Below are 12,039 nucleotides of genomic sequence, written 5' to 3'. Positions count from 1 at the left end.
AAGAATACAGCTGAGTTAGCATGATAATTTAAATCTACATTTTGGTCCTCTGTTCTTTCCATTACACCATATTGACCATTCATCTCTGAGAAAAATTCAGCCTCCTGCTTCCATTTCCGTAATGATAATTAAAAGACCATGTGGGGTTAGGGGAATAGGACAAGGAGTACGAGGAGGGCAGATGCCCAAAACACAAGCCTTTAAGGGAATATTAAAGTATAGGAAACAGCACATGAAATGAGCCACAGAACCTCAGAGCTAGCTAAAATCATTCTCAGTGCTCCTTTGCAAGCTCAAAAAAAGGCACTGAAGGATAGCCCATTAAGCAGCATTTGCCCTTCTTGCCATGGGTAACATTTAGTCCTTTACGGTGCCATCTTAGAGGATACTATGATTGTAAAATAAATGGTACCTAGGGGCCAAGAAGAATTATTAAGTGACTTACTACGAGGGAGCCTGTTAGGCACCTGGGAGAATAAAGCTAAGCATATGCACTGTTTGAAAAATACAGAAGAAGCCTGCACCTCCCTGTCAGTGCACTTAATTCTCCCCCACAACTGCGTGATGACTGCAGTGTATTACTCAATTACACATATGAGGAAATTGCATCCTAGAGAAGTCAGGTCCAAGGCCACACACCACAAAAACAGCTAGACTTGGATTTGAGTGCCGAAGTCCTTAACTTTCATACCAACACTCTTAACCACTTGATAGTTCTGCCAAGTCGTGCTACACAAGCTGGGTTCCAAATCATTACAAGCTACGTGATTTTTCACTGATGCTAGTGAACCACAATATATCTACTCTTCTCTAATCCATAGTAACATTATTATCATGTAATAAATATAGGCTAAAACTAAATTCCCCTTTGTGAAACTTTGGCAGTTCACTTTAACTCCATCTCTTGCTTATTTCTACTTATCAAACATGAATCTGCCTCAAGCTAAAGAAAATGAAACGTTATAATCAAACTCATATTGTTATTAATAAATTCTGACTTTCTTCTTGGTCAGTAGAAGGTAACTTCCTTTCATCCTTTATTCCCATGCAGACCTAGGGTAAAAAAATTCAACCTACAAAAATTTATTATAAAACAAATAAAAAATAGATTAGAATAAATATATGGAAATTATCTTAACAAAATGTAAAGTCTCTAGGTCAAATTTGGGCTTTATTCCAATTGAACTGACATATTTAAATAGCAATGGAAGGGTAGGGGAAGGAGGGTAGTCAGAGTATCAGACTCTGTTGTTTGGGATTCTGCATCAGATATTCCCCCTTTTCCTAATAACATCCCTTGACCTTCTTTTGGGAAATTACCCTTTTCCCTGCAGAACAAATGACCTAGGTGGAGTTGTCCCACCCTAGCTTCAGGAGTGCGTGCATGTTTGAGCCTGACAAATCAAAATGTTCTGCTCTTATTTAGAGGGAATGAATTGTTCAAGAATGGAAAGACATTGTAAGGAAGGCCATTAAGTGTCACTTCTGGAGTTTTGTCCAACTATTTTACAAAAGAACTTCTTTGGTTCTTTTGTACTAACCTCTGTGGTTAGTAAGCTGGTAACATATATGCCTGATACTGTTGCTGCCCCATTTTGCCATTACAAAACGAGAGCCAGCCTAAGAATGAGGCCAACTCAGAAAAATAGATAGATGATAGATAACTGAGTGATACAGATAGAAGGATACCTTTAGAGCACCTTGATCCAGTCACGTTTTTGGCCAGATCCACTCTTGGACATTCAGTTGTAAATTGTGTGATCTAATAATCTCCCCTAGAGCAGCTTGCTTTTTTTTTTTTTTTCCTACAACAGAAAGAGTCTTGACTAATACGTTTGACAGATGTTTAGCAAACAAAGCCTCAGACAGGCAAACGTTAGCAGCACGTTCTTTGCTTGTCCAGGGAATTTGGGGCTGTATATGAACGTGTATATTCTAAAAAATAGGAAGTAAGTCTCCATCATGGAGATGATATCTGTCATTTACAGCTGACATTTATCAATTGTCTACTCTGTGGCAGGCACTGAGCTAAGTGCGTTCCTTTTTTAATAGCACTTAAACTTCACAACTTAAAGTGGTAGGTGTTATCATCGCTACTTTATAGGTGAGACTATTGAGGCTTAGAAAATTCACAATAACTTACTCAGGAACAAACAAGAACTCAACTCTCAATGCCAAAACCCATGTTCTTAACCTCTAACCTATTCAGTTAGCACTACTTATGCATTTTATTATGTAGCTCCTAAACCTTGTCTATTTGTCAAAACTACATGGAGGGCATTTTAAAAATGCAGAAGGAGGTACAAAACACTAGGACTCTGTATCAGAATTTTCAAAGTATATACTAGGGAACCGTATATTTTAAAAAGCTTCTCAATGTAATTCTGATTGAGGCAAAGACCAGTGCTTCAAGTGTGGTCCATAGAATTAACTGCCTGCATGAGAACTGTTTGTGAAGTCTGCCATGAGACAAGGAACTTTTGCCAGAATGCAAATTATTTATGTTGCTAAGCACACTATTTAGTTCACTTATGCAATATATATATATTAGAGCAAGACTTTCTCAATGAAGAAAGTGATGCTCTAATGCTTTAATTTACGTTCTGGTGCAAGCTTCTTACCTTGCTCGCAAAAGGACAACAATTTCCCTGAGTAGCAGTGATTTAGAGCATCAAATTTATTCTGATATGTCAGGTTCTCTGCTTGCCAAGAAATTTCAAATAACAATTCAGTTTCCTATGTATATTTCCCTCCTGAGAGAGAATTCACTAATCAGTGAGCTCCAATACAGATCGGCTTGATAATCACACATCAGTTTATTATGCAGTTGGTAAGTGGGAGTCAGTTCCCAGACCTTGACTTGCTCTGGATGTAATAATAATCCTGTGCCCCAGTCTCCACAGAGGAGGACACCCTCTGGCATAGGGTGACTACATCAAGATTCAGCTGCTTGGTGATTCTATCTATATTAGATCCTATCTATCTATTCTGTATTATGGTACTTCTTTTTTAACTGTAAAAGTTAACACCAGCAAAGCAAAATAACTGCTTAATGATGGCGTTCATCATAAAGAGCTTCCCAATTCTGCTGACCCTGTCGTAGAAATAAAGTAGTTCTCCAACCTATACTAAAATGCATATTTGGGCTGTCATGATGAGTTACATGAATATAACTCTAGTTAATTATTTTTTAATCAAATAGGGCTGCTTTCTCTAGGAGTAACTGCCTTTTAATGCAAAAGGTAATGGCACATTTAAGTAGCAAAAACCAGATGTAGTTGATTTAAAGGCTGAGGAGGGAGGCAGAAGTCAAATATACAATGTGTGATTAATAAGGAGGACTACTTTCATCTTATCTGTAAACATTCCTCTGTAGATGGATAACTGTGAAATTCATCTTGATGTGCCATATCAGCCAGGTTCAGGAAAGATTTGTAGCAAATTTGATTGTCTTCATCTATTCCCCTACTGGTTTTAAAAGTATGTTTACAGAACATGATGGCTTCAATATTTTATAAACACGTCAGATGTAAATTTTAAGCTTAGAAGTTGCTGACCACAAGAGCTGATGAACCATAAAGTAGGAGACTCCCAACCTGAATCATAAAATGATTTGACTATACTGCCACTCTCAGTGTCTGACTTAAGTTTTATAAAGCATTGGCCAAAAGGCTAGCAAGAGGATGTAGGATGTGATTTGAAATGAGATAAGGAACAATAAATGATGATTTTTAAGCGAGTAAATAATGTTACATTTGTAAAGTGATTTAGTGTTTACAAAGAGCTTTCATATACATTGTCTGACTTGATTCTTACACCAGCCCTACAAGAGGAGCCCTGACTCCATTTTATGATTTAAGAAACAGAGGCTCAGGGGTCGGCCCTGTGGCTTAGCGGTTAAGTGCGCGCGCTCCACTACTGGCGGCCCGGGTTCGGATCCCGGGCGCGCACCGACGCACCGCTTCTCCGGCCATGCTGAGGCCGCGTCCCACATACAGCAACTAGAAGGATGTGCAACTATGACATACAACTATCTACTTGGGCTTTGGGGGGAAAAAAAAAGGAGGAGGACTGGCAATAGATGTTAGCTCAGAGCTGGTCTTCCTCAGCAAAAAGAGGAGGATTAGCACGGATGTTAGCTCAGGGCTGATCTTCCTCACAAAAAAAAAAAAAAAAAGAAAAAGAAACAAAAAAAGAAACGGAGGCTCAGAGGCCTTGGGTAACTTTATAGAAATGAAAGAAAGGACTCAAATCTATCTTCTGATGTTCCACTAGCCTCAGAGGTGTAGGAACTGCTCTGTTGGATTGGTTGGCTGGTTGGTTGACTGATTAACTGATTGATTGATTTCATTTTTAGCCAGCTCATTGAGAATTCATTTACTTATTCCTCTGAGAAAAACATGCATCATTAGAGCAAACTTTCACTTTGCTTCACCACATTGGAGGGCAAGTCAATTTGAGGTGAGTTGAGAGGCTCTAGGGCCGGGTATGTGGAAAGTTTACTTTGCCAGCACTTTTAATACAATGGGTCATTAAAAATCCCCTCGATAGTTCTTCTATTTTTTTTTTTAGTATGTAGCTAATAACATGTTTGTTGTCTTCCACTCATTCTATTTCTTACAAACCATTGTAAAATATAACAAAGGGAATAACAACAACAACAACACACTACTACTAAGGCAAGGTACACAGCAGGTTTTGCAAATATGTAACTCATTGACTCCTCATAATGATCTTGGCACTGTGTTATTTTTCCTCATTTCACTGAAAAGAAAACAGGCTTAGGAAAGTTAAGTAAATTGTCTATTTTCACACAATGAGTCTATGGACAAGCTTGTACGTCACTTTGAAAGAGGATAGATGACCCCACAGATTGTGCTCCATTCCAAAGTGTAGTCACCCACCAAGCACAAGCACACTACCACCAACGTCACAGACAAATTCTGGTAACACACATTGTTCATGTAAGGAATATACAAAATGAGGGCTACAGAACCGATTAGGTGAAACTTATTCAAAGACAGATAATTTTTCATTTTTTTATTTAATCATTTTCACACTGATTGATGGCTTATAAAACCCTGGGAAATGTTATAGGTGGTGAGAAAGCAAATATACAGTCAACTATGTGACTAGTAGCATTACTAAATGGATAATAATATTTTTAAGAAGTCAAAATTATCAGCCATTTGTAGTTCACTCAGAAATCGCTTGCCCATATCTTTTGCCATAGTAGAGAATTAATGCTTCCATTTTCCATTACAAGAGAGAGTTTTGGGAGAGATCCCCTACCGGGCCCTCAAAATTCTTGCTGCTTCATGTTCATGAGAACCAAAATCTGTGTGAGATTATGACAAGTCTTGCATGTGAAATGCATTCTCTATCATTTCACTTCAAGAGATCACTTCAAGGGAGCTCTTAAATGAGAGCATATCTTAAAGCACAAAGAAGAGAATTTCTCCACGTAATTCTTAAGAAAATAACATTTTAAGCCCTATAAAAATTGACAAAGGCATTGTTCACTTAAAATATGTTGTATATTAAGTGGATTTTCATTGAATGTTGGTGCATATGGTATTACTCAGTTATGACAAAACAACCATGAAATAAAGTAAAAGAGTAAATATGGGAAAGCAATAAAAAGGTAAAACAATGCAAAAAATGCCTTAAATGTTAACAGTTTTATCTAATATCATACCACTGTTTCATAAATCAGTGGCAATATTGAAAATGCAACTATATCTAGGTTTATGGCTTATAAGAAAAGATGGCTGAAGCCAAATATATTATTTGCAAGAATTTCTATTATTAGCTCTTTTACCAGTATACTGCTTATTCTACCAAATGGAGAAGTATAATCACCTTTTTAGACAATTGATCTATTTAGCTGACATTTGAAACAGTTTCTGTACTGATATGCGTGACATAAATCCCATTTATCCTTTTGGTATCTGAAGGAACACTTAGTATTTATGGAAGAAAGAAAATCATTAGAATAAGCAAGCTGGAAGAGACATTAAATATTATGAGCTCCAAGGATCTTGTTTTATAGATGTCGTGACTGAGGTTCAGGGAGGTTATAGAAAGCAAAGTGAAACAACTAATTAATGTCAGATGCTGGGTTGTGGCCACTCAGTGTGTGCTTAACATCAGTAGACTGAGCCAACAACAATGGCTGCTGGTATTGTTGGCCCACCCCACATTTCTTTCCCTATTCCTTGCTTCCTCTTACTTGCTTTACTTCTGCTGGCTCCTGATTTGAGGCTCCTCTTTCACAACACCAACTCATGCTCCACCAGTTTTTGGGGTCTTGACTTTGCTTTCTGGACTCTATCCTTGCTTCCTGGACTCTATCCTTGCTTCCCAGCACTGATGCCCACCAAGTGCTCCTCAGTCATTAAACCTCAGCATCCTCCTGATTTTATTTGTCCTATGCATTACCCCACAAGTGGCAAAAATCAGGACCAGACTCTAAAATTAGTTCAAACTTATTAAGCCTGCATCAGTTGTATTTGATCCTAGCAGATATGTGATAAATGCATCCTATGTATTAAGCCTAGTGCCAGATATTACAAGTACAAAGAGTTGAGTCTTGTTGGAATTAGACACATATTGATGCATCATTTCACTAGAGTTGGTAAATACTCTGATAAAGTTTACCTCCGACTATATTTCTTCCTATAAGTATTCTTATCTCTGTTTGATAGGGAGAAGCTCTCAGCTACTGACATTAATAATGTGAGCAGACATTTGTTACATCACCTTCATTGGAGTAGTAGCAATACCCGCTTTGAGGCATATGGAGAAGCTAAGCTATCAAGGACATCCCAGAAAATCCCATATGAACAAATTCTTCTGCAATCATTTTTCTTGGTTATGACTCTTTTAAGACCATATTTTTGTGGTTGCCGAAAGTTGCCAGTCACGTATAATGCCCCAGAGTTGGGCCAGGGCCCAGGAAAGTCACTCTCTTTTCATATTAACAAATGAGATGTTTCCTGGGCCAAAACACATTTTACTAGCCTCTTTTTTACACCCACCTTCTCTTGCCCAGAAAAAGTCAGAATCACGAAACTTTAAAAATATTTATGTCTGTTTAATTTTTCCCTTTACATTTTTTAAAGGCAGTTGGTATAGAAAAAGCACACTCAGCAAGGAGTCAGTTATTTGGATTTTAATCCAAGTACTCTTGTTGACTGACTCCATGAACTTGGGCAAGTCACCTAAGCAATTTGGGTTTCGGATTTTCATCTACGAAATGAAGGGCTAGGTTAGATTCTTTGTAACGTCTCTTGAAGCTCTCAAATTACTTGATTTAAAACTTCCTTTATAAAGAACAGGATTCTGCAAGATTTTAGTTTTTATTTATTATAGAAAATTGAAATATGGATCTATATATCTATGTCTATAAAATATATAATACATATTCTTAATGGCAGTTAGGAAACTGATACAGGAACACAATAGGAAAGCCCTGGATCAAGCCTCTATAGCAGGCACATCTGTTTTAAGATAAAGAGCTAGAAGCTCTGATTCCTTTAAACCCCCAGCACAATTCTGTCCAAAATATATTCCTTGTCTTTCTCTAACACAACGTGGTTTTCTTCCTGTTTCTCATATCAATGATGCTATCACCACTACCCACCCATTCATCCAAGCCACAGGGAGTCATCTTGACTATTCCTCGCCTTCATTTTCTATCTTCAATTAGCACCAGATTGTGTTGCGTTTGTCTCTTGAAGGGTGCCTAGATCGATCCCTCTCCCTGCTTCCCATTCTCCCTACCACATCTCTTTATTCTCACTGGCACTGACTTAGGTCAGACTCTTGTCATTTTTCTTCTAGATTTGTTAATGGCCCCCTAACTGGTCTCCTGACTCCAGACTTGCTTCCTCCAATCTATCATCCATGGCCTAACCAGAGGGATCTATCTAAAACACAAATTTGGCCTGGTCACACTACTACTTAAACTCTTTCAGTGGTTTTCACTACTTGCAGATAAAGTCAAAACTCCTTAATCAGCATAGAAGACTCTTTATGATCTGGACTCGGCTTCCCTGCATGTACCTTATGCTCCAGACACACCAAATTATTTGCATTTTTCCAAACATACATTATTTTCTTTTGCTTCCATGCCTTTGCACATGACTTTGCTCTGACTGGAATATTCCTTTTCCACCTCATCCTCCCTTATCCTGTTTTTGAAAACTCATTCAAGCTTTTCCTCCTCAAGGAAACTTTCCATGACTTCCCTCTCTGTAAGACCCTTCCTTTGTACTTCTAGAGCATCCTGTACCTTTTTTCATAATAGCATTGCCCACCACCCCAGCATTAGCTCCTTGAGGGAAAGCACTATCTTGTTCAGCTTGGTTTCACTTAGTGCCTGGCACAGAGTGGGTCCTGAATAATATTTAGATAAATAAATTAATGCATTAATGAATGAATTTGTGTATGAAAATACTAACAACCTCCAATTGTGAGCTTAGCCTAATTACATTTGTTCCTGAAGGAAATATCATATTACCAATTATTAAATGATGCCTTTGTGAATGTCACTGGACTAGTGTAAAATGATGTAAAAGTATATAAGTCTGAAGACAAATATCCTCACTTAGTGGACCACATAACCCCATCTTGTCTTCCTGTATCTTCTCTACTTTTCTTTTCCCAATTATCTCTGTTATGGGTTATTATTTAAATTAAGTAAAATTCAGCAAACACACTGAAAAATAACCACGTGTAAATCACTGTGCTATACAATGAAAGCAAAAGAACAAGTAAAACTTGATTCTAATGATCAAGACTACTTATAATGCAAGTGTGTTAACAAGTGCTGGCATAAAGGTACAAATGTCCTGCCTGCCTCCCTGATGGAGTAGGATAAAACAAGCAATGAATCCTCTAAATGAGGGAATGAAGGAAATCTTCCCAGAGGCAGTCCCAAATGAATATGTCAGAAAGGGCATAAATTTCTTATGTCTGCCTTAATACACAAAAATGTAGCCTGGAAAACCTGGAGGATGAGGGGATAAAGAAGGAAGCCAGAAAGACTATGACAGCATGCAAGGAGCTGTGTTTGCGGAGGCAAGATGACTTTCCTGACCACCTCTTGGAACGTGCTGTTCAGGAAATCAAGAGATAAATCAGTCAGAAGCAAGGGCGTGCCATCGAGGCCACACACAGGGCAAGAGCATGCTACCAAATTTTTAATGTGAGACTCATACAGAAGGCTTAGACAGATAATTTCTTTGTACTTGATAGTATTTTCAAACACACTAAGCATAATGTTTACCTCTTTAATAACACATATAAATGCATATGTGTGTATGTGTGTGTGTATATATATATACACACACATATATATATATATATATATATACCTTACAATTTATACCTTATATATATATAAGGTCTATATATATATAGACCTTATATATATATATACCTTACAATATTACATGTATACACATGTATATGCGTGTGTACTTGCACACATTTGCTTTCACACACATATATTACCCTACTGCCAACCTATGTGTCAGGTTCTATATTCGTATTTTGTGGTTCGGTTCATTTCATTGTAGGTTTATTTCATTAGATATCCATTTAAAATAACCAATGCATCATTTTCCTTTGGGTGAGGTATATTTTATGTCAAAACAATCACTATAGATAATGCCTGTTAAACAGTCACGGACAGCTCCAGTATTCTGCCTAGCAACCAAGAAACCTTTTTTCCAAATTCTGAATATACAGATGAAAGAAAAAATGGAAAAACCACAAAGCAACTTCATACACATTGTTTTTATATTAACAAAAGTGATAGTTTTTAAAATAAAGAAGATATTATTTCAAACAGAAAATTCCAAACATATCTTTCTTTAATGTAATGCATTTTAGTCTCTTGCTTATCTGGAATGAAATTTAACCCTTTGCATGCTACATTAAATACATTCTGGTTCACTTAAAAAAAGAAAGTTTTGACATTTGAACTGGAGACCACCCCAGCAGACAGTAGGTTTTGGGGGATCGATGGGGTAAAAGAGACTCTCCACAGGCTAGTTCTAAGAAACACCTCCTGCAAACCACCTTTTTTTTTCTCCTATGACAAATGACAGTGATGCAGAAAAGTAGCTTATTATGTTCATTTTTTTAAAGGAAACCTGCATTAAATGAAACACTGCAGGATTATGCAATTTAAATACTCAGTAGATGATATAAGATACATAATAACAGAAGTTCAAAAATCTTCATAATTAAGGGATTTATAGATTTTTCAGGAATACCACTACTAGGTAGAAAATTGCTATCATTTTACTCTGGTATTTCATATGAAATTGTAAGGTATTAGCACTTAAAATCTAACCTCATTCCAATAAAACCCCTCTGTTAAACAGTCTGACTTTTTAAGCTGTTACATTTCCATATATGCTGCTTCTTTTCTGGAAATAAAGTGTTCTATTCATCTTCCTTCTCTTCTGTAATATCTCTTAAGTTTATGGTTCTTTTTTTAAATTAACTTTCTTTCATCTGCTTAAACAAGGCAAAATTAATGGTAAAAGTGTGTGTGTATTTCTCCTACAATATGGGATTACTCAATGGAACGTACAATAAGTTTGTACAGGCATAAAACTGTCAACATCATTGTATAATAAACATTCCAAAGCATTATGTGTGAGGTCTAACTAATTTTTCCTGAATAATATTTGTTGAGTAGTCCTTATTTAAATTACCCTTGGTTCAAGTACTGGAAAGATTATTAGGATGGATATAGTCATTCAAAGCATAAGAAAGGGACAATGATTGCTGACATCTTATAAATGAAATAAAATCCATATTCTTCCTCACTTTGATCAAAGGACTAAAGACACCTGGCATTGTCTCTTCTTTCACAAAGACCATTTTGGTGTTCTGGTGATGCTTGTTACATCTCAAGTGTTATTGGAAAGGAAGACAAATTACCATTACAATGAATTAGTCTCTCTTAGAATTAACCACATACCACAAGAGAGAATGAAACTATGCAGGAGTAACTGTTAAAATACCTGTTCCCATTAGCACATGTATTGCCAGAGGAATTTTGTACAAGTACATTTTAAAGATTCACTGATCTAGTTTTGGGAGCTGAAGATCACTTCACAGTGTTCCTCCCAATTTCATCCCGATCCCTAACAAGCTATGACCACTCAAAACCTTATATGTTTCAATAACTGAAAGAAGGCTAGTCAATTTATTGGAAAGTCTAAATCTTGGAATCTTAGAAATATTTTTAAAATCATGAAATGTTGAGAATAGACACCACAAAACTCTCATTAAGATTTAGCTGATGTCACATTTTGACATATTTGCTTTGAATTTGTTTCTTTTTTAGTAAGAAATAAAATGTTGCATAAGCAACCAAAGCACCCCCTCCACACACACATCAGGATTAACTACTATCCTGAGGTTGATGTGGACCTATACTACATAGGTATACACTCAAAATAATAAGCCATGCTATCTAGTAGATTTTCAAGATTTACAAAAACATTACTTTATTGTATGGCTCCTTCAGTTGTTTTATTTATTTATTTATTTATTTTATTTATTTATTTATGTTTTTGTGAGGAAGATCAGCCCTGAGCTAACATCCATGCTAATCCTCCTCTTTTTGCTGAGGAAGACTGGCTCTGAGCTAACATCTATTGCCAATCCTCCTCCTTTTTTTTCCCCCAAAGCCCCAGTAGATAGCTGTATGTCGTAGTTGCACATCCTGCTAGTTGCCGTATGTGGGACGCGGCCTCAGCATGGCCGGAGAAGCGGTACGTTGGTGCGCGCCCGGGATCCGAACCCGGGCCGCCAGTAGCGGAGTGTGCGCACTTAACCACTAAGCCATGGGGCCAGCCCGTTTTATTTTTTAATCAACATTATGTTTTTGAGACTTAGACGTATTAGCAGTGTAGTTTTATTATGAATTACAAGACTGAGTTAGCTTTAGTAATTTTCACTGCTAATAAAATAATCTTGTACTGAAAGGCCTGACTTACTCTGAAGACAGGG

The 12,039-nt window shown here is 37.0% G+C and overlaps 1 protein-coding gene across 3 annotated transcripts in view; it reads right to left on the bottom strand.

The window, feature by feature from the left end:
* Nucleotides 1-12,039, bottom strand: part of ANGPT1 (angiopoietin 1) — a 249,471-nt gene that overhangs the window by 102,604 nt on the left and 134,828 nt on the right. The window lies entirely within an intron of this gene.

This window comes from Ceratotherium simum, chromosome 23, assembly GCF_057802395.1.
Source record: "Ceratotherium simum simum isolate JZ-2026a chromosome 23, ASM5780239v1, whole genome shotgun sequence".
NCBI lineage: Eukaryota > Metazoa > Chordata > Mammalia > Perissodactyla > Rhinocerotidae > Ceratotherium > Ceratotherium simum.
Note: the sequence above shows the minus strand (reverse complement) of the source record. Positions and strands in the feature narration are given on the sequence as shown.